This window comes from Cupressus sempervirens, chromosome 9, assembly GCF_028749045.1.
Source record: "Cupressus sempervirens isolate cs-2001-9-10 chromosome 9, ASM2874904v1, whole genome shotgun sequence".
In the NCBI taxonomy this organism is placed as follows: domain Eukaryota; kingdom Viridiplantae; phylum Streptophyta; class Pinopsida; order Cupressales; family Cupressaceae; genus Cupressus; species Cupressus sempervirens.
The window spans coordinates 780,158,223-780,183,400 of NC_143126.1; positions in this window are offsets into that span (position 1 = coordinate 780,158,223).

The following is a 25,178-nucleotide window of genomic DNA, read 5'->3' on the forward strand; positions in this document are numbered from 1 at the left end:
AAGTTTAAACTCATGACAAATTCATTTGATCAATTTTGAAATGTGATTCCAAACACAATTTCTATCTTTTTACTGGTGTCAGAAGGAGTAGATTTGTCAGGACCCCTATTCGAGGTGTTATAATTTGAGATACATGATTGCCTAGATTGAATGGATTTCACCATTGTGTTTTCCTCTAAAAATACTCTAAGTGTGTCAATTTGCAAGTCTTGACAAATCCATTTGCACACTTTCCTAGGTCAATTCCTTTTGCAAAAAATGCTTTCTGTCAGTGTTTCCAGTTTGCAAACTCCAAGTAGCCTACTTTGATCAATCGCCATTTGCGCCCAATTATTCATCATGATCCCAAATCACAGATCTATAATGTCCTTATGACAGAGAACCAATGTCCCAATTTTCATTTCCTCATGTGCCCATTTGCCTAGTTTTCCAAGCCAAATCCAAACCTAGTTTGTTGTTTTCTAACAGGTTTACATGTAGGTAATTCTGAGAAGGAAAATTTGATGATCAATATCTTTTGAATGGAAATTTTTCATAAGACGAGATATGACAGGGTGAAAGTACGCAGGACAGAGAATCGGTGCTCCAATTTTCAAGGCCTAGTCAGTAATTCAGGTAAGTTTTTAAAGGCAGTCAACAGACCTCCTAGCATGAAATTCACAGTTTGATAGGAAGTAGTAAAATGAGTTTCAAATTGATTGTTCATTAGTTGAATTTGACATGAATCAATATCAGTTCACCATTGGATCAGTTTGCCTGGTTCAGGTGTTTGAAAGCGAATTTTTTTAGCCAGACCCATTTTGGAGCTCGAGTAAATTCATTAAACTATTAAAGGGCATGAAATCTTATTGGTCAAAGGATATCATCTAATAGATACTTATCAGAAAGATATCAATTTCCTAGGAATATTGTTTTTGAAATTTTCGAAGTAGGAAACATGGTTAAGTGTTAGAAGGGGAAAGTCCAATGTATTTCTTGGATTAGATTGGAGTATACAATTAGGCAGAGGTTTTTATTTATTTATGAATTAATGTCCTTGAGTGACATGACATGAATTTAAAAAAAAATTTAGAAGTCCTTCTAATGTTGTAATTAGTTTATTTCCTCAATAGCATTTAGGTGCAGTTATGAAGATTTCCTATAGATCAATTTCTTTTTTGAGTCAATGAGCTAACTAGAAATTTGTCTCCCTAGAGCACCTTGCTTATTGACTCGTATTTGCTAGAGTTGAAGAAACTTGGGTTGCAGTTGAATTTTGAAGAAGAAAATACCAATGGTTAGAAAATGGTACTAGGGGACAGCCAAAAAGCAGCAATGCTTGATATATGGAAAGGTGTTCAGATTATTAAGATGAAAGGTCCTGATTTGATCCCAATGGATATGGAAGATTTCCTTGGAGAGCCAAAAGATGCAGATGGGAATCAAGAGGAGTTAGATGATTCTCTTCTACCTAGTCTTCAAGATGATATAGCCATGCAGTGCCTAGCATGGACCTCAAGATCAGATTATGGCTCCCTTTCTTCATTAAATAGTCGATTCAAATCTTTAGTTCAAATTGGCTACCTGTATCGCTTGATAAGATAGCTTGGGGTTATTGAACATTAGGTATATTTGGCATGCAATTTGAATGGATGGGAAGCTTATGATCCTAAGCAAGACCAATGGATGAGATTACCTAGGATGCCATCGGATGATTGCTTCACCTATGTAGATAAGGAATCTTTAGCTGTGGGAACAGAATTGCTAGTTTTTGGAAAAGAAATATCTGGATTTGCAATATGGAAGTATAGTATCTTGACACACCACTGGTCTAGGGGATGTCTAATGGCTTCTCCTCACTATCTCTTTGGTTCAAGCAACAATGAGGAAGGCAACACAATAAGCAGGGGATAAAGCAAGAAAGTCTACGCAAACCAAATTTTAAAGAAGAAATCCAACGCAATCAAAAAAGAGAAGAGCCCACATAGTTTAAGAGGCAACAAAGCAAACATAAATGGAGATTCACACTAAGAAGAAGCTGGCAAACTAGAGGGAGCCACCATTTAAAAGGAGCGCCCACACAAAAAACAAAGAGAAACTCTTCACACTAATGTGAGAAGAACAATCCATGCCCTCAACTAGGATTCCATGCAAAAGAACGTAACATAGCAGGGGAGTTTTAGGAAGTCGTTAAAAGGCAGAGTTATCAGCAAGAAAAGATGCCATTGAACTTGTGCAAGCATCAAAGAACCAATACAAAATAGCTTGCGCTAAATAAAGAGCAATAGACACCATTTTAAAGAAAAGTCCCAACATTAAAAGGCTAGAGTAGCCATGAAAAGTTGCATGCATAGAAGATACAGACTCTGTGCTAATATAGAAGAGGTGATGGTATTAAGAAAGAGCCAGCATATAAAAAACAAGGGAAAGGGAGCTTCAAACCCTTTATCCCACATTGCCCATGGGTAGAACTTTTTAAGTCTTTAAATATTATCTCATGCACAATGAGTTGTGAATTAAGTTAAGAGCCTTTTGGAAAGGTTGTGCTGGTGCAGGTAGGGGCCTACTCATCTGGTCAGTTGGATGAAAGAAATAAATTTTGACAAAACTCCTCGATAAAATGAATGACATTAGACAATTGTAAGTGCCAAAAAAGTTAAAAAATTTGGCTAGTCACTATGTCGCTAGCCAAAAAATCCAAGAAATTTTGGTTAGTGACATAGCGACTAGCTGAAAAGCTTCAAAATTGGGTAGAGAGTGTGAGAGGATATGTGGGTCCTGCTTGGGAGATGTAGCGAACTGAGTAGTACCAAGTGGCAACTAACAGACTCATGGAGCAAAAATGTGGCAAAATGTGAACCAACCAAAAGATGCCATGTGGCACAGATTCTGAGGCAGGTTGTAATGTGGCGAGCAAGTCTAGAGATGCACTAGATCATGTCACATGGTAGATCTAAGGGTTCTCATTAACTCGCTATAAGAAAGATGCAGGGAAGTTAATATAGCGACATAGTGAGTATGATGTGGCATCAGGGTGGCACAATGATGTGGCAGTGACAAGAACAAATGAGGTGATGCCATGTGGTGCCAGTAGTGGGAGTCTAAGCCAATCACATCTTAACACATGTCATTGGGCTTGTCAATAGGTTTTACCCAGATAAAGAATGGTGGGGAATTTGGGAAATTGCAAATTTAAAGTATTTTATTTATTTTCCCTCAAACTCACATGCAGGGCATTTAAATAAAGTTTGAATAGTCCAAACTTTATAAAAGGAATAAATTTTTCAAATTTTAAATGGAGGCCATGAACAGGACTAAGAACTTCAAAGGGCCATATCTAGGGTGATTTTTATCAAAAATGGGCACTTCAATATACCGCTGGAACTGGGAGAATCCAAATTTTTTGAATTTGAGGTCAATTTTCACATAGGTGCTCACTAGTTCGAGCTATATGTCAATTTGTAAAATCTAGGGCATTGGCAATAGAATAGGCTGAAATCATCATGATGTATCAGAGTTTGTTTTAGGGCAGTTTTGAAGGCTTGGTGAAGTCTAGGTATGAAGAAAATCAGTTTTAGAGTGTTTCCTTGGCTTTTAGAAGTTAATTTTTTTAAACTGATTTTCATTTTACAATGAGTAAAAATCATGAATCAAATCAGTTATTTGTTCAATCATACATTTTAGATATTTGATCCTTTTGAAGCCATAACTAATTAAAGATTTGATTCAGCATTTGAGGGAAAAGATAAGAAAGATGGTTTTACCTATTGAGAAGGTTTTCCAAGTGGACAAGTGTCATGTTCAGATTCAATCCAGGAAATTTCTTCTTTCCTATATCTTTCATTATTTTTCTCATTTGTGGTTGTTGGTAGTTTTCTTTGGGTAATACTAGTAGGGTTCTAGTTCTACTATTGAAACTAGGATTGTAGATGGTTTTACTTCCTGACTTTGAGCTAAGCTCTAGCAGTGAAGGCCACGCATCCACCCTGTGTAGATTTTCATTTCATGTTATGCATTGTTATTCTGAAGTATTGGATATTGATGCTAGATCATATGAATTATCTTGAGTTTCATTTTGTGTTACCAATTACTGTATTTAATCTTTCCAAGGATAAATACAAAAGGGGATTTAAAGGAATTATCTGAGTTTTCTAATTCTGTCTCCTAATTCTTCATGTGTCATTAACTTTGTAATTGAATGGATAATGTTCATTTGGTTTAAGACATTTTGGATAAAGTGTGTATTAGATCTTTGTTGCTTTTGACTCAAGGAGTTAAGTAAATGCTTCATAGTTCTGATAGGGTTTCTAGGTGTATGAAGGGGATATTGCATAAGAATGGGATTAGGGATTTCAGTTGGTAAACTTGATTGTAATGGAAGCAAGTTAGGTCATTCTGCTAGTAATGACTCTATGTTTTAATGGATAAGGCACTGATCACTAAATCAGATGCAAGCTGATATGGATGGCATTTGCACAAATCTTTTATTCAAATAAATTCAGTTGTTCCTATTTGAAGTGGGCATAAAAGTTGAACCCTCACTCAGCTTCTGAGATCCATAGATTTGCACCTAGCTACTATAGGTTCATGTCATTTCATAAGTCTTTAAGAGAAATAAGGGGTTTTCATCTGCTTAATAGATTCAAGGATATGTTTTTGAACTAGTACGGTATCGATTGAATCTCAGGTCCACCCGCCTAGGTTTAGCAAAGCCTGAAGTAGAAGAAGGGTCATGCCTTATAGTTGGCCTGTTGTCAAAAATGGCATGTTGAAAATGGGAGTTGGCTGCCCCTAGATATGTCAGTTTCTCAGTGGGATAATTGAAAACCCTCTAGCATTTTCAAAGACCAACAATAGTTAGGGGTAATTGTTTTTAGTGATGTATTATGTTTGAGACTAGTACTCCCAAACATAACTATTTCCCTATAAATGATTTCCCTTGGATATAAATTCTCAATATATCTTAATGTATTCTCTCTTACTGAGAGTTTTTTTTCTATGTTTCTGGCTTATCTTCTGGAATAGATTTTAAGTTTAGTCTCTTTGATGTCTTATTTTTTTAAGAGTTGGATGGTAGTTTTATTGTAGGAATTCTTTAGAATAACTTGGGGTGTGGGATGTGAATTAGTTAACGAAGGTGTAGAAGTACAAATAAAACTTTTCACATCTTAATGAACCCATATCCATAAAAACTTAATATGCATGCATCTAATAGATCATATAATGCTTAAACTTGCAGGTTACTTTTGTAGGTCAAAATAACTTTGTAGAAATATAAACATGAAACATAATGGATTTAATCAACACATTTGACACATGGATTCTATGTGGAAACCCAATTTCAGAAAAACCACCAGTAACATTCTACTAATTCTCACTCTTTTAAATTGATGCCTTGTGAAAGGCTAGCCCTGTTAAAGGTTACAATACACACTATTAAATTTCACCTAGTTAGAGGATTTCAATCACCCTATTAGGAGTGAGCCTTGTTAGAGGACTTTAGATCATTCACTTGGAATGTCACCTAGTTAAAGGATTTACAAATGATTGTCAAGTCAACCTCAATCCAAAGGATTTACCCTAGACTAATACAATGATTAGAAAGTAATAATAAGGCTTGATCTAATAGCATGAAATTACAACTCAATTGTAGATTAAAAGTCTTTGTTTTAGTCCTCTATTCAGGTTGGATTTCACACACTTTAGCTTTGATAGCTTGTTCACCCTTCAAGCATTCATACTCTGAAGCCTTCTTAATTTTCTTTCCAATAAAAATCTCTTCTATTCAGCCACTAAATGGAGCAATACCCTACACTCCTTGTCTTCCTTAGATTCTAGCACATGACAACCTTTTCTTTTGACCAACTCTCTCTATAAATAGAGATTTAAGATCTTTTGTTTGGATGAATTTGCATTCAAAGTTTTAAATTGGTTCTAGCTAACTAAGAAGATGAATATAAATTATTCTAAGTTGCATATGACCTGACTTGACAATGTGAAAGATATAAGTATAAGGTCAAGTTGTGGATTCAAAAGTGTGAAGAAGTTATGAATGAATTGAAGTTTTAATGATAAAGAGAGGGAGTGAATTTGAAGGATAAGTAGAGTATCCTTGTGGAGTTGAAAAGATATATTTGATTAGGAAGGATCAAGTACAAGCCAAAATTGAGATCCATAATCAATAATTTAGTTGCATTCAAATTAGGTCATTCCATTGTTACTCTCTAACCATTGTAGCAGTGATCTAAATCTCTTAATAGAGTTGGCTTAATAGCCATTTGTAAATCCTCTAACAAGGTGGAATTTATATTGAATTGTCTAAAGACCTCTAACAAGGCCACTCCTAATAGGGTGAGTAAATCCTCTAACAGAGTCACAATTAACTACGTGTTTTGTAACCTTTAACAGGGTTGGCTCCTAATAGGGCTCACTTCAGAAGAGTGGAATTAGTAACTAGTTGCAATTGCTGGTTTTCCCAAATTAGGTTTCCACATTAAATCCTTGGGTCAAATGTGTTCATACTATTTTATTTTAAGTGTTTGCAACTAAGTTAAGTAATGGTAATCTTAGATAATAAATAAAGATCTTTGCGTTAATGTTTACCAAGAAATTATAGTGCTTACTGAGATACAACATTTTATGTGTATTTGTTGGGCATAAACAATATTCAGTTTTCTATAGTGACATATAAGGGATCTGGGATTTATTTTTGTAGTAATTGATTCACCCCGCCCCTCTTAGTTACTCCTCTTATATTTCCAACAGGAACAATTGCAATGATATATCCATTGGGTCTATTACAAAATCTCTTCTTCTTGGCTATATAAAGATTATTGTTACACTTCAATTCATTAACAAATCATTAATATTCTTATCACAATGCTAGATTGTTGAATGCAATATAATATATTCATGCAAACTAAATTGTTGCACAATCTAATTGACAAATAACATTGCTCAATCACTACCCATAATTTATACTTGCACAATCTAGAACAACCACCATTCAACCTTTCAAATTCTAAGTTTGGTTGATTGCATTGCTAAAGCAACTTATGTGATTTTTATTCTCAAATTATTGCTACTTATTTTGAACATCAAAATCAATGCAACAAAATTTCCTTGTCATAGTTTTGTCAAGAAACATATTTATACATATAAACAACTATCATGTTAAAATTCATCTCTCTCTCTCTCTCTCTCTCTCTCTCTCTCTCTCTCTCTCTCTCTCTCTCTCTCTCTCTCTGCTCTGTGTGTGTGTGTGTGTGTGTGTGTGTGTGTTTTACATTGTCCCTTACTTCGTTCACACTATGTTTAACTATGTCAAAATCCATTCCTATATATATGAACATATTTAAATATATATAAAAAAAACTATCATGTTGATATCCATTCTTGTATATAGGGGCATGAAAGAACATGGCCATTGGAAGATATACTTTTGATAAATACTTTGTACATTGGTTCTTATCTTTATATCTTCTCTCTATAGATTAAATTTGTTTATTTTTGTCTAGGCTTTTTAAAGGATTTGGATAGAATTGTCCTATAGATTATGGTAAGCAAGGAAGTAAAATTATTTTACTTAATAAACTATAAATGTTTGGTATTATAGTGTCTTCCATGGATCTTTTTATTAAAATTAATAACTATAGTATGAGATTTAATGAAGCTTTAGTTATGTGTTATATAACTGATATGTCTTTTTAATATCCTATAATAGATGATTTATTTTTATCAAATATTTAACTTCAATGCAACATATATGTATAAGCTTGAAGAAGAGATGCACAACATTGTTACTGTGCCCTTTCTATATGATAATTTAGATATTTTCAATCCTTGGGATATCACTTTATCCATTGGCTAAGTACTCAAATAAGAATATTGCATTCTAATTATTTTTTGTGATCTGATTTCAATTAAACTCTATTGAATATTAATTTGATCTATGCTCTATTAAGTGATCCTTGTCAAAGCATACTAATTCAGAGATGGAATATACATTCTTGCAGAGTTAAAATCTTAGCAACCACAGGGACAACCTCACCAATAGAAGTTGCAACCAAAACCATATGAGAAAGAGGAACCTCCAAGAAAGAGATGAGAAAGAAAGAAACACATCCCCCATTGAAACACCAATAGAAAGAGTGGACATGACATTGCAAGGACCAAGGAAAGGAGATCTAGCAACACCATCAACAACAAGAAGAGGAACTTGAACTGTGACATAAGCAACTAGAACCATCACAATGGGTTCTTGAATCATGCGATCTTCTACATAATGTTGTAAGTTATTAAGCATGATTTTAAGATCATACTCACAATATGTTAGTATATTTAGTACCTTAGATATATTTAGAAGAAAATAATGAAAGTAGAGCTTGTACAATTGAGAACACTTGCAATATTAGGTAGACCTAGAGGAGAGAAAATGGAGTGTGCTTTAGAAGGAGGATATCTATGCTACATGAATGAAGTTGCACCATATTGAAAGGACCTTATAAAAGAAATGTTAAGAAATAGAAAGGCATGGTAAATCCCTTGGGAGATGTATAGATAAGTAAATACAACACAATATCTCATCATGTGTCAAGACATGAGATATAACAAAAATTGAATGATACCACAAGGAAAACATTTGAAGAATGTGTCACACTAAAAATATTTCACTCCACTATTGAGGATACATCCATTACCAAGAAACCAATTAAAATATATCTTTTATAAAGAGAATGATGAAAAAAAACTACTAAGTGTCCTGTGCATTTTAGCATGTTGTTCAGACCTACACCTCATGTTTTATAAAGACAATTATGAAAAAAAACTCTTCTTTGTTAGAAATATATTTTACTATGTTGATCACACATGTACATTTTTTAGTGCATTTCATGTTGTTTCCTCTTTGGCTCCTCTCATAGAGATTGTGTTTGACATTCTTCTAAGTTGTCTAATTGATACTACTTCTTCTCAAGTGTTTCATATATAGTGTTGCATTTCCATTTCCCTTTTGTTTTACTGTAGATAAGAAGCCTAACATCATGATTATTTCTCCATGCATGAAGTTGTGGATTCAACATACATTTTGTGTGTAGTATTAGCTTATTGAGGACTTGACATGAAAATAGGTGGACCACTACTAGAATGCTATTTGGAAAAATTTGTCTGTGCCATGACTTTCAAAATTAGATTTATCATTCTATCATTTCCCTTACAAAGATATATTTTGAGTTATATTGGGGGAACAAAAATTGTAGAAAGCCATAACTAAAAATTTGAATCCATAGGTGCAAGAGTTTATTCCTCCTATAGTACAATACATGACTCTCCCTCCATGCCCATACACTTTCCCAATTGTCCCTCCAAAAATGAATGCAACCTCACTGATATCATACAATATTATTCCAGCTCCATTCCAATTATAGATAAATTATGTTCCACACATCATGAATTATATTCCATAAATATCTCAACTGATTTTACCTCTCATGGGTTGCCTAATTTCTTTTCCTACTATAAATACCCCCTTTCCTAGTGGAAGAATAGTGGAACCATCTAATTCTCTACCCAATTTTTTTTGTTTCCCCTCCTCATGAGCAACAAGTTTTGAAGGATCCTCCTCTATAGCATCATTTTTATCATTTGCATATGTTATGAGATATTTCATGTTGGGATTCATCTGAAAGAGATCATAAACATTGGTTCTAAGTCCATCTAGTGAGAGGTCCAAATTACAATCTTACCTTGCAAAATGCATAACCACGAAAGTGTACTCTAAAAGTATTCTCACAATTTACTTGCGATTAAATTAAAAGTAAACATAGTATGATTAAGAATATTAATCCTTCAAAAATTTCTTAGGATAATAAGTTCTAAAAATCCTTACACACTACATTCTAGATATAAGTTCTACCTACTACACCATGATTAGACAATGCAAAAGCATGATTTTTTAAATATTTTAGCAATTTTTCATAATTGTGATAGCTCAGCCATCACAACAGTAACATTTCCATGTTATACCCATCACAACATTGACAAATAAATTTGATGAATAATTGTCACACTTGTGACATTGTTGTTAGAATTCATCTCACATGCAATGGAATTTATGATGGATGACTGTCAATTATACAATGAGGGCATCGCTATTCCAATGAAGGACTACAAATGTTAGATTTCATAATTGGCTTGCAAAAAGCCATTTCAATTATGATGAATGAGCTTTTAGGTCACGATTTGTGACCCCAAAAGTTTGACACCCATCTGACAGGAGGCTATTCTTGGTACTGTCGCTTGGGTGAGGGTTGGACATCATAATTGTGATGACCTACCATTGCAATTCGAGTCCAAATATAGTAGTATTGGATTACTTACTCACATTTACCAAACACTCTACTCTTGTTCACACTCCCTTGAAAAATTTACAATCAAGGAAAATAATTTCCTTTATACCAAGTCCTTAAAATAATTTTTTGAGTCAGCCTTGAAGCTTTCCCAATTGATTATAATACAACCACAATAAGATAATTAATTAACTTGTAATTATAATAGCATTGTCAACTCATGGTATATACAACTTCTCACTCATGCAATTTCAAGACTTGTGTACTCACTGATATCATCATCAAACTATCCTTTATCACTATATAACTTTTCATATCTAGATTATATCTCCATTATAAGATATAATGCAATCATCATAAACTATGTAACAAGTACTCTATTTGTGTACTACTCTCTTTAATTCACTTATAAATTTTGTATATCTATGACTTAGGTTACATACACTTAACCTCATTATTAGGACATAATGTAGAACATGTCCTTGGCTTCACATCACCTAATCATCAAGAAATTATCTATATGATCATGATCTTTAGATCTACTACTCTGCTAGTCTTTGCAAAATTACTGCTATGTTGACATCAATCAAAAACATAGTCATGAATTCAACATGTCAATGCTACCACATGCTCTCTAATGCTTAGGATACTTCCCCAAAGGAATACCACCAGCCTTCATTCTAATAATCTCCCCCTTTGGCATTGATGGAAGCATATATGAAAAACATCTTGATTCAAAGAATACCAAACAATACTATGTTATTGTTGTTTCTCCCATCTTTCTAAATCTTCTTTAGTAATCAAATATAAAATCGTCTGGAACACTACTCTATTTTGCATCTTCATAGGAGTAGCATCAATTGTTCACATGCTAAAAAACTCTTAACTTATCACCCATACATCAAAACTCTTCATGATGTATATCTCCCCCATAGACATATTCCTTCTTACTTACATAAATCTTTCTAAATCTCCCTAATAAGGAATAAGGATGTGCTCATCTCTCCTTATCCAATTGTCTCTCCCCAATTCACAATAAAGAGGATTTTTGTCATGTACATATATCCCCTATTGAGATCAATGATAAAGACCTCATTATATCAATTAATTGCTTCAAGTCTTTAACCAGCTCAAGTGTCCAAAGACATTGTTCAAGTCCAATTACCAATAGTCCTTAATGATTCTTCTCATCATAGATACTCCCCCATACAAGAAGCATCAACATTCAATTCAGTCAAACAATAGTGCTTTGTAGCATTGGAATAATGTAATATCTACATCATCTACTCTAAAGTAGGCAAAGGCATAACCCCAAGAATACCTCTCAAGTAATCAAAAGTATCTTTAGGTAAGGGCTTTGTAAAGATATCTAAAATTTGATCTTTAGTACTAAAATATGCCAATCTGATCTCTTTCTCTGCTACCTTCTCTCTTGAAACATGATACTTAATAGATATATGGTTAGTCTTAGAATGCAATACAAGATTCTTAGAAATACTTATTGTACTTGTGTTATCACAATATACAATAAAAAGTTCTAAAAATTGCATCTCAATATCTTTCATCATCTGCTTTATCCACATAACTTGATTATAGTTATTTGCTACTACTACATGATTTGCCTAAGGTGTTCTCTATGAAATCCAATCTTTTTTCTTGCTTACCCAAGAAATAATGCTCCACCATTGGAGTTTTTTCTATCATTTATATTGCCTACCCAATCCACATCCATATAAGAACATAGAGTGAAATAATTTGATCTATAATACCATATCCTATAATTAGATGTTCCCTTCAAATATCTAAATATCCTCTTTACTATTGCATAATAATACTGATGCAGGAGCATCCAGAGGTATAAGGGCAATCCCGTGTCACCCAAAAAAATGTACTTAGACTTAGTTTCTATTTCATGTGTTTTCATTTTTGGATACCCATTTGGGCCAAATAAAGGTTCCAACTCTCAAAGTTTAACTATTAGTGTGCTAGAAAAATCTTGAAAAAATAGGAGCATGCAATTTGGCCATCATTTTGGTGACCTAGAAGGTGTGAATTGGCCAGATGAATGTAATTGTGATTTAGAGCATTCTAGAAAAATAATTAGGTCAAAAGGCCCCACGGTTTGAAAGTTATTGCAGTTTTTTAGGTTTTGGAGACCTCCTAAGAATGCTTCAAAGTCAGGTTAGGGGCATTAAATGACCTCGAAAAGGGCTGAAAAATAGGGTACAAGTGAAGCTTCTCCATAAGGCTATAGAGCGCTTTGAGAGCTTTTCGAAAATGTAAACGGTTTGTCAATCGGAGCTACGGTTCAAAAGTTATGCCTCCTAAAAGTTCAGGTACCGTTTCTGGATTCTTCTAGATTTGCACTAACTTCTAACGCAGCTTCTGGAACCTTCTATTTGGTTGGTGGATGCCTACTAGGACTTTCTAGAATGTACTCCTAGTCCTTAACCCTCTGGGGTCTATTTAAGGAGATTTTTGGCATTGTAAAAGGCAGTTCGAAGTGGAGTTTGAGAGGAGGTACTGAGAGGAGAAATTATCTCCAGATTTACACTATTTTAAGCCCTTAGGGCACATTTTGAAGTTTATTTTCTCTGTACTATTTGTACTAGCTTATTTTCTTAGTTAATATAATTTCACTCTTCTGTTGTGTCCATTCTGTTCTTGGGTTGTGTCCCCATGAAGTGGTATCAGAGCTGGTTTTCCTGAGTGTGTAGACAGAGCACCAACTGTGAGGTAGTTTACACCAGGACTGCGTGGTTGTGGGTTCAAGTTAGAAGATGCCTCCATGAAGAGAGCGTGGCAGAAGGGCTAGAGCTATTAATCTTGAGGAGGTTAGAGCCCTCCAAAGTTAGGTACAAGCATTGCAAGAGGAGCTCCATAGAGGAGCAAATGTTGCCTCAGGTGACGACAGTGAGGATGAAAATGAAGAAGAAGAAATGGGACCAGAAGGGGAACTTGATGGGGAAGTTCTGAATCTTTTAGAGGAAAGGCTTTTTAGGGCCATTACTAAGTTTGGGAAAAGACCTATGATTGAAGTGGGTGTATTTTCAAGAAATCTGAAACTAGATGAGTTGATCGATTGGATCAATGAACTGGAAGAATACTTTGAGTATGAGGATATCAGGGACCTAGATAGGGTTAAGTTTGCAAAGGCCAAACTGAAAGGCCATGCCAAAATTTGGTGGCAAGAGGTTCAATTGGAAAGAAATAGAAGAGGAAAGGAGAAGATCACAAGATGGGATCGCATGGTGGACAAATTGAAGAAGTAGTTCATTCCTATGGACTATGAGCTTGATCTGTTTAAGAAGATGCATGGGTTAAAGCAAGCAGGAAGATCAGTCCAAGAATATACAGAGGAATTTTACCAACTCTTGATTAGAGTGGGGCATGCAGAAGAAAATAAGGAGAAGGTTGCTCATTATATCAGTGGGTTGCGCCCTAGCATCTAGGAGGAATTAAGTCTGGTAAGAATGACCAATGTTGAAGAGGCATACTAGTTTGCCCTATGAGTTGAAGAGAAGTTGAATAAAAGGTTTGAAGGAAGACAAAGAGGGCACGGTCAAGGAGGAAGGGGAAGTGGTAGATCATCTGGAGGCCGCAATGAAACCCAAAAGAAAAATCAAGATGTGGGTACTAGCAGAAACCAAAGGAATGAGGGTTTCAACCACTCCCATGATCAAGACTTTGGAAATCAAAGAGGAAGAGGTAGAGGAAGTGGACAAGGAAGAGGAGGCTTTCATGGTATCTGTTTCCATTGCAATGAAGAAGGTCATCATGCCTTTGAATGCCCTCAATGACAAGGAAGGATAGATAGGAGAGCTGAGGGCCAAGCTAGGGTTGCTCATGTGGATGAGGATGCACAATCATCACATTTAGAGGATGTAGAAAGAGGAGAGACCTTGGTAAATGAAAGAGTCCTACTAAGTGGTGAGATTGAACCAGGACAACGGAGGAGTTTGTTCCATACCAGATGCAAGTGTGAGGATAAATGTTGTGACATGATCATTGATGGCGGTAGCACTGATAACTTGGTATCAGAAGAGATGGTCTCTAAGATGAAGCTCAAGAGGGAGAAACATCCCAAGCCTTATCGGATTGCTTGGGTAAAAGATAATCATAAGGTCCTGGTAAGTGAACAATGTTTAGTGAAATTTAAAATTGGGAGTTACCATGATGAAGTTCTCTGTGATGTTATTTCGATGGATGTTTTCCATCGATTGTTGGGTAGACCATGGTAGTTTAATAGACATGCAGTACATGATGGACATGCAAACACATACTCTCTGACAAAGGATGGAGTTCACCACAAATTGAAGCCCATGAAAAAGGAAGGTGAAAAAGTATGTAGCAGTGCTAGGATTTGTCTTGTTGATGGAAGGAAGTTTTTAGATGGCATGAAACATTAGCATATGTGTTATGCTTTGATTCCTATGAAAGATAAAGAAGGTAGTAGTGAAATACAAGTTGAAGTTTCAGATTTACTAGGGGAGTTTGGAGATATTATCTCTGATAATGTTCTAGATGGATTGCCACTAGTAAGGCAAATCAGTCATCAGATAGATCTGATTCCAGGAGCTAGTTTTCCTAAGAAGGCTACTCACAGGATGACTCCTACTGAAATAGAGGAGCTAAATAGACAGGTTCAAGATTTTTTGAGGAAGGGCTTGATTCAAGAGAGCCTAAGTCCATGTCCAATACTTGCAGTACTCACACCAAAGAAGGATGGAGAGTGGAGGATGTGTACAGATTCTCGAGCTATAAATAGGATCACCATCAAGTACTGGTTTCCTTTGCCAAGGATGAATGATATTATGGGCTGCTTGAGTGGAGCTCAGTACTTCACAAAGATAGATCTGAAGAGTGGTTATCATCAGATATGGATTCGAGAAGGAGATGAGTGGAAAATAGCCTTCAAGACCAAGGAGGTTCTTTATGAGTGGTTATTCATGCCCTTTGGATTGACGAACACTCCAAGCACCTTCATGCGGCTCATGAATGAGGTACTTAAGAAGTTCTTGGGAAAATTTGTTATTGTTTATTTGGATGATATTTTAATTTTCAGCAAGATTTTGGAAGAACATTTACTGCATATTCATAGTGTCCTTGAAAAGCTAAGGGAAGAGAAACTGTTAATTAATCTGAAGAAGTGTAACTTTGCAAAAAGGGAGTTAGTCTATTTGGGGTTTGTTATATCACCTAAAGGTCTCAAAATGGATCCAAAGAAGGTAAAAGCCATCTTGGAATGGCCTACTCCAAGGTCTGCTACTGAGGTAAGATCATTTCATGGTCTGGTTAGTTTTGACATGAAGTTTATTAAGAATTTTAGTGGCATATGTGCACCCCTAACTGATACAATAAGAGGGGATAGAAAAGAGTTTAAATGGACTACAACAGCTGCAAGAAGTTTTGAATTGCTGAAGACGAAGGTGACAGAACAGCCTGTGTTGGCACTTCCATATTTTAGAAAGGTTTTTCAGGTGGATTGTGATGCTAGTGGCAACGCTATTGGGGTTGTATTAAGCCAAGAAGGTAAGCCTATTGCATATTTTAGTGAAAAATTGAATGATGCAAAGAAGACGTATTTTGTTTATGATCAAGAGTTCTATGCAATAGTTCAGGCCTTAAAGAAATGGAGGCATTATTTATTGCTAAAGGAATTTGTTTTGTATACTGATCATCAGGCATTACAGTATCTAAATAGCCAAGGTAAATTGAATCAGAGGCATATGAAGTGGGTAGAATTCTTCCAGAGCTATACATTTTTGTTGAAGCATAGAAGTGGAAAATCTAACAGGGTTGCAGATGCACTAAGTAGGAGATAGTTGTTGCTTACAACAATGTAGGTTGAAGTAGTTAGGTTTGATGAACTCAAGAATTTGTACCCCGAGGATCCTGATTTTGCTGATGCATGGAAAGCTTGTAAAGAACCTGTTGTTGTAGATAGAACCAAGTGGTTAGACTATTTGATTCAGGATGGCATGTTGTTCAAAGGTAGTCAATTGTGCATTCTAAGGAGTTCCATGAGGGAAAATTTGATTAAGGAGAAACACAGTGGAGGGATGGTAGGACATTTTGGTTGAGATAAGACCATTTCCATTCTTAGAGAACATTATTTTTGGCCTCAAATTTCAAAAGATGTGAAGAAGTTTGTACAGAGTTGCCAGGTTTGTCAAGTTGCAAAGGGGTTTAGTCACAATATTGGCCTATATCAGCCATTGCATGTTCCATCAAGGGCATGGGAGGACATAAGTATGGATTTTGTTCTTGGATTACCAAGGACACAAAAGGGTAATGACTCAGTATTCATGGTGGTTGATAGGTTCTCCAAAATGGCATATTTTATTCCGTGCCACAAAACTCATGATGCTGTCCATATTGCAGACTTGTTTTTCAAAGAGGTGGTAAGACTACATGGTCTTCCAAGGAGCATAGTTTCTGACAGAGATAATAAATTTGTGGGGTATTTTTGGAGGACATTGTGGAAAAAGTTAAAAATTGACTTGAAATTAAGTTCCACGCATCACCCACAAACTGATGGCCAAATAGAAGTGGTAAACAGAAGTCTGGGCAATTTGCTGAGATGTTTAGTTGGGGATAAGCCCAAGGGATGGGATTTGATTCTACCACAGGCAGAGTTTGCTTATAATAACTCTATAAATAGGAGTACTGGAAAATCACCATTCCAAATTGTATATGGGAGTAGCCCAAGGACTGCACCAGAGCTGAGGAAGATAGAACAAGGGGAGAGGACAAGTGCTGAAGTTGAGGAATTTGCTGAACATATCAAGCATCTACATGAGGAGGTTCAAGCACACATTACCAAGATGAATCCAGAGTATAAAGCTAGGGCTGATCAAAGGAGAAGACATAAGGAATTCCAAGTAGGAGATTTAGTCATGGTGCACTTACGAAAAGAAAGATTTCCAGCCGGTACTTACAACAAGCTAAAAATGAAGAAATTTGGCCCCTGCAAAATTTTGAAGAAACATGACTCAGGAAATGCATATGAAGTGGAGCTGCCAGATGGTATTCACATTTCTCCCATTTTCAACATTGCAGATTTAACAGAGTATCATGATGATGGTGCAGATGAGGAGCTGGTGTTAGAGCCATGTCCAATTCCTGCTTCTAAGAAGGAGGAGATAGAAGACATTCTAGATCATTGTGTGGGTAGGAGTACCAGAAACAGGCAGTATGAAGAGTATTTGGTCAAATGGAAAGGATGATCGATCGAGGACTCAACTTGGATTTCAGCAGCTGAGGTTTCCCATTTGGGATTTCCTCTACCATTCATAAAGTGACAGGGTCACTTTTCAATCTACCCTGGGTGTCTGATGCAGGAGCATCCAGAGGTATAAGGGCAATCCTGTGTCACCCAAAAAAATGTACTTAGACTTAGTTTCTGTTTCATGTGTTTTCATTTTTGGATACCCATTTGGGCCAAATAAAGGTTCCAACTCTCAAAGTTCAACTATCAGTGTGCTAGAAAATCCCAAAAAAATAGGAGCATGCAATTTGGCCATCATTTTGGTGACCTAGAAGGTGTGAATTGGCTAGATGAATGTAATTGTGATTTAGAGCATTCTAGAAAAAGAATTAGGTCAAAAAGCCCCATGGTTTGAAAGTTATTGCATTTTTTCGAGTTTTGGTGACCTCCTAAGAATGCTTCAAAGTCAGGTTAGGGGCATTAAATGACCTCAAAAAGGGCCAAAAAATGGGGGACAAGCAAAGCTTGTCCATAAGGCTATAGAGCACGTCGAGAGCTTTCCAAAAATGTAAACGGTTCGTTAATCGAAGCTACGGTTCAAAAGTTATGCCTCCCAGAAGTTCGAGTACCATTTTTGGATTCTTCTAGATTTGCACTGACTTCTAACGTAGCTTCTAGAACCTTCTATTTGGTCGGTGGATGCTTACTAGGACTTTCTAGAATGTACTCCTAGTCCTTAACCCTCTGGGATCTATTTAAAGAGATTTTTAGCATTGTAAAAGGCAGTTCGGAGTGGAGTTTGAGAGGAGGTACTGAGAGGAGAAATTATCTCCAGATTTATGCTATTGTAAGCCCTTAGGGCACATTTTGAAGCTTATTTTCTCTGTACTGTTTGTACTAGCTTATTTTCTTAGTTAATATAATTTCCCTCTTCTGTTGTGTCCATTCTGTTCTTGGGTTGTGTCCCCATCAAATACTCATTAGGATCAGATTAAAATATAGCTACAATCCCAACTGCATGTCCTATATTTGGTCTAATGTGAGTTAGATATTCCAAACATCTAATCATGGATCTATACTTCTTTTTCTCTACTATAGGTGTCTCATCTTTGCTAGATAACTTGTGACTAGTTACCATTGGTGTAGCAATAGGCTTACAAATTTCCAAGCCAAATGTCTTCAACAAGTCCCTCAAATACTTCACTTTTGAAATGAAAGTGTCATCATTTTTTTGAATGATTTACAAACCTAGAAAGAACTTCATTTCTCCTGTCATACTTATTTCAAGCTCATTCTTCATTTCTTTAGCAAACTTATCACTTGCTTCATCAATGCCTCTAAATATTATGTCATTAACAAATATTACTATTATCAACAAATTATTCTCAATTTCTTTCAAATAAAAGTTACTATCTTTTGTACCTTTAGCAAATCCAAGCTTTTCAAAATACATGTCCAACCTTGCATATTAGGTTCGTGGTGCTTGCTTTAGACCATATAGAGCCTTCTTCAATCTACATAAAATATCTTTCTCTTATGTCAAAGGGAAACCTTCAAGATGCTCAATTTATACTTCTTCTTCAAGTTCAGTATTTGGGAAGGATGATTTAACATCCATCTAATACAATTTTAACTTCTTATTTTCTTCATAAGCTAAGAACAATCTCACTACCTCCATTCTAGCTACAAGGGCATATGTCTTAGTTGGAATAATTGATTAATTGTGTATTATCTTTGATGTTACACAAAATGTCATATCATTTTCTGTTAGTGCATGTCGAGCTCACTTAGGCATTGAAGATATTTTTTTATGCCTACCAAGCAATTCAAAGTTTTCCTATTTTAGAAGGTAGTGTCTACTGAGTTCACCTGGGTGTCAAAGGAAACTTTGTGGAAGTTGAGTGTCAACAAAGCTCACTCAATTAATGAAGAAAATTTTGGATGGAACTAGTGCTAACTAAGCTCACTTAGTTGCCAAAGGAAATTTATAAGTATGCAATGTTGACTGAGCCTCAATTTTTTAACACAAGAAAATCATTTTTGAGTTAGTGTCTACTGAGCTAGGTCAACTAATGAAGGATTTTTTTATTTCGGCATATTAAGTTCAATTAATTTATCTGTTGGTTCTAGCTGATTGAGAAGATGAATATTAATTATTCTAAGTTGTATTTGAGCTTACTTGACAATATGGAAGATATAAATAAAAGGTCAAGCTAAGAATTAGAAAGTGTGAAAGTGTGAAGTATGTAAATGCATGGAAGATTTTGAAGATATAATGATGCAAAGAGGAAGCAAATTAGAAGGATCAGAAGAATATCCTTGTGAAGCTGAAAAGATATATTCAATCAGGAAGGATCAAGTATATGAGCCAAAAATGATATCTATAATCAGCAAGTTAGTTGCATCCAAATCAAGTAATGTCATTATTACTCTCTAACCATTGTAGCAGTGATCTATATCTCTTAGAGTTTGCTCAATGACTATTTGTAAATCCTCTAATAAGGTGGAATTTCTATTGAATTGTCTTAAAGACCTCTGATAAGACCACTCCTAATAGGTTAATTAAATCTTCTAATAGGGTCACACCTAATAGTGTGTTTTATAACCTTTAATAGGGTTGGCTCCTAATAGAGCTCACTTCAAAAGAGTGAAAATTAGTAACTAGTTGCAATTGGTGGTTTTTCCCAAATTGGGTTCCCACATTAAATCTTGGTGTCAAATGTGTTCATGATATTTATTTTATTTGTTTGGAACTAAGATAAAGTAATAATTAATCATAGATAACACCTTAATATTTTCATGATAAGTATTTACTAAGCATTTTCAATATTTACCGAGTTACAACATTTCTTTGTTTGCCAAGTATTAGTAGAATTAAGCTTTCATAGAATTGTTTTGTACATGCATCTAAGGCTTCTGAGATTTTTTTTTTTAGAAACTAATTCATCCCTCCCCTATTAGTTACTTCTCTTATATTTCCAATAGTCTCCTCATAATCTATTCCTTCTTTCTTTGAATATCCCTTTCATACAATCTAGCCTTGTTTCTTACAACTTTACCTTATTCATTCATCTTATTTTTGAACACCCATTTGGTTCCAATAACATTAGTTTCTTTAGTTCTTGGAACTAATTCCCATGTGTCATTCTTCTTAATCTCATCTAATTCTTCCTCGGTTTCTTGAATCCAATGATCATCTTTGCATGCTTCATCTGTAATCTTAGGTTCAACTTGAGAAATCAAACATAGTTCCTCATTAACTTTTTTTCTTATCATCACTCCTATGTCTTTGCTCCCAATTATCTACTCTCAAAGGTGATTCTTTATCAAGTTCCTATTAGAGATAGGAGTTTCTACCTCAACTCGTACTTCTTCTCCTAGTTTAGATCTTTCTCCTATTTTCTCAACAATTTGTATATCATTCTACAAATCATTGTTAGTCTCAAAGAAAATTTCTACATTATATCTAAGAATTTTAGCATTATCTTCTTCTTCATCATCATCAATAATAGTTACCAAAGATGTCCCTTCTAATACTTCCTCTTTCTTAAATGATTCAAGTTCATTATCATCATTATCATTCAAGAATATTTCCATACTTTCTTTAAATTATTCATCTTCATCTAATTGAGAATGCTTTCTAGATTCTCTTACTCTTTTAGGACATCTAGAGAAAAGATGACCAAACTCCTTACATGTCCAACAAACAAAAAAATTCATAGCTTTTGTCTCTCTTTATATGAGAAAATCAATACCTTATTTGATCTTCTTATCTTCTTTAGATCTGGATATGTCTTTACTTATGCTTCTATTATTTTGTATGCAACAAAAGGATTTTGGATCTAGAAACTCAATGCTCAATTTTGTACACAATTTTGATATCTCACCAAGAAGCTCCATCTTCTAGCTATTATGATTTCCTCTATCTAACTTAGGACTTAGATCTCCCAAAGCTATTATGTTTTTTCTTCAAGGACCTAAGGTTCAAATACCAATTATTAGAGTATATAGTCCACCAATATAAATCAGAAGGGGGGTTTATCAATTATCCAACTATTATCACAATTGCCAACCTTATTAAATCTTAACCATATGAGAAATATAATCAGAAACCACAACAAGATACTCATGTAGAATAAAATTAAATATGTTAACTAGGGAAACCCTTGATTAGAGGGAAAATCCCAATGGGGATGGTGTGTTGAAAATATATTGATACAAGTATGAGAATGTGTTTTAATTAGTGTTTTTTCATTGATGTTGAACCTGCTACTTGCTGGTAAGATAAGTGCTTAGATGATTTGAGTACTATCAGTTGTTTGATTGATGAGGAGGTTTTGATAGAGGAAATGTTGAGTTATGGTATGAAAAAGGAGTACAAAGATTAGTTTAAATAGTAATAACATAGTAGATTGATTATCTACTTAAGGTTGTAAAGGATGGATACACTAATTAAGTTTAGAAGAACAAGTAAAACAAATTGAGTCTACTAAGCTTAACAATCTAAATAGTATGTGTCAAGCAAAGTTAGTGAAAGCCAAGTAGATGAGTTGATGATACAAAATTCAATATGAATAATTTTGAGACAAATTCAAAGAGGATTGAAGGAGAAGTTTCATTGAATCCTACCTCAAATGAAAAGATGGGTAGATTCATTGAATTCTACCTAATACTACCTAACCCTAAAATGGATGATTGAGGTTGAGTGATAAAATATCTTAATTTTCTATTTATAGAGATGACTGGTTAGACACAAAGGTTGTCATGTGCAAGAACATAAGGAAGACAAGAAGTCTAAGGTATTTTCTTCATTAGGGACCAAATAGAGGAGACTACTATTAGAAAGAAAAGAAAGAATGTTTAAGGGTATAGATGCTTGAAGGGTGAACAAGCTATCAGAGCTGAAGTGTGTAAAAGCCAAGTAGAATGAAGGAATAAAATAGAGATATATAATTTCCAAAGTGAGTTATAAGTTGTTATCAAATCAAGCCTTATTGTTACTTTCTAATCATTGTATCAGTCTAGGGTAAATCCTTTGGATTAAGGTTGGCCTAACAGTCATTTATAAATCCTTTAACTGGGTGACATTCCAAATGAATGATCTAAATTCCTCTAAAAATTCTCACTCCTAACAGGGTGATTGAAATCCTCTAACTTGATCACATTTAATAGTGTGTATTGTAACCTTTAACAAGGTTGGCCTTTTATAGGGCATCACTTCAAAAGATTGAGAATGAGTAGCATGTTACTAGTTCTTTTTCTCAAATTGGGTTTTCACATAAAATCATTGTGTCAAATATGTTATTGAATATTTTATGTTTCATGCTTACATTTTAGCAAAGTTGATTTGATCGTAATGTACAAGTTTAAGTGATTGTATGATCTAATGGATGCATGCATGATGAATATGTTTTATGGATATAGGTTAGTGCTTTGAAAAGTTTTATTTTTACATATGGACCTTGGATAACATATTCACCCCCCCCCCACCCCCTTGCCCGCCCCACGGCCCCTCTTAGTTATTCTAAAGAATTCCAACAATTGGTATCAGAGCCATTTTTTTTAAGAGGACTAGTTTGAAGGTACTAGAAGCAAAAAGATCAAGATGTCAAAATGAGAGGTACCCAAGCTTAATAGAGATAACTTCCCTGTATAGAAATGTCTAATGAAGCTAAATTTAGGAGGTATTGGAGATCATACACAATCCACCATCATCACAAATCATGTTAATCCTACTGAAGCACTAACTATCAAGGATATGAAAAAGAAGAAAGAACACAACTAGGCAATGTTGGAGATTTCTTCTACCCTAATTTATGCCAAGTTTGATGACATAAAGTGTTGTTATTGAGAAAGGAAAATATGGGATGTTATTTACACGATTTATGGAGAAGACACAAATGTTCTAAGAGCCAAATTTGAATGTCTTAGAGGTAAGTTTGATGATATGAGAATGTAAGAAGATGAGAATGTTGCTCAATATTTCTCTTGGATAAATGATGTTAATTCCATAAGAGGATCTACTAGTAAGATAGATGATGGGATTGTACTAAGAAAAGTTTTGAGAACACTACTGTCCATCTATGCTATTAGAGTTTCTAGAATATAAGAACTGGGATGTATACTAGGTTCTAATCTAAGTCTTGAAGGTTTAGTAGGTAGGCTCACTATTTTTGAGCTATCTAATTTTGATAATTTCAAATCTAACAATGTTGAATTTTCTTTCAAAGCTAAGCTATCATTGAAGGAATCTAATGAGAAGAAGAAGAAAAAGGTAAAATGTGTTTGTAGTGATAGTGATATAGATGAGGAGAATGTATAACAACTTGAAGCACTTCTAGCAAGGAAATTTAATAGAGGTAAAGGAAAATTCAAAGGTAAGCTACCTACCATGTGTTTAAATTGCAATGAGGTTGGTCATATTGCTACTAGATCTCCATAGAAGAAGAATTACAGAGGTGGAGACAAGTAAAAAGGTAGAAGAGATGAAGACAACAAAGAGTACAAAGACAAAGGCAAGAAGTCTGGCTACATTTTTGAAGATGAAACCAAATATGGATTTGACAATCATGATGATGAAGTGGTGTATGTGGAAATGAAGGATGATTCTGATGAAGATGAGGAAAATGCACTAGTTTCTTGTTTGAAGAAGAATGACAAATGGATCATTGATAGTGGGTGTTCACATCACATAACTAGAGATAAAAGTAATTTCATTACATTGAATCATTATGATGGAAATAGTGTAAAGCTTGCTAATGATGTGCCATATCTGATAAAAAGAAAAGGTTATATCAAACTCATAGAAAAGATTTTATGTGACAATGCTTATTATGTTGAATGACTTAACTATAATTTGTTGAGTATGTCACAAGTCAATAGTTCAAGTTGTAAGGTTGAGTTTGAGAACAAGATTGCTAAGATATATGATACTGATGGAAAACTAATGGGAAAAGGTGACCAAACTAAAGGTAATCAATTATATCTTGATATGGATGATGCTACTTGTCTAGTTGTAGAATTTGATGATGTGTGATTATGGAACAAGTGGTTATGTCATGTTAATTTTGATAACTTGGTTAGTATCAGTAACATGAGAAGAGTAAGAGGTTTTCCTAAGTTGAAGAAACCTGACAATATAATTTGCAAACAATGTCAGTTAGGAAAAATTACAAAGTTAAGTTTTAAGAGTAATACTCATACGTCTAAAAGAATTTTGGAGATTGTTCATAATGACTTGTGTGGACCAACTGGTGTGCAAAGCTAAAAAGGTGATAAGTATATTATGCTATTTTATGATGCCCATTCTAGGATGATGATAGTTATGTTTTTGAAATAGAAATTTGATGTTTTTCAAATGTTTAAGTGGTACATAGAAAGGGTTAAGGAAATAGGTAAAAGTATGAAACATTTGAGATCTGACGGAGGAGGAGAATTTACATTAAATGAGTTTGAGATTTTTTTAATGATAGAGGACCCCCCCACAAAATGGAATTATTGAAAGGAGGAACAAATTTGTAATGGACTATGCTAGGACACTCATGATGGAGAAGAATGTTGCTTTGAAATACTAGAGAGAGGTTGTAAGTACAATTGTCTATACCTTGAACTATCTGCAAGTCTAGAAACGTACACATTCAACA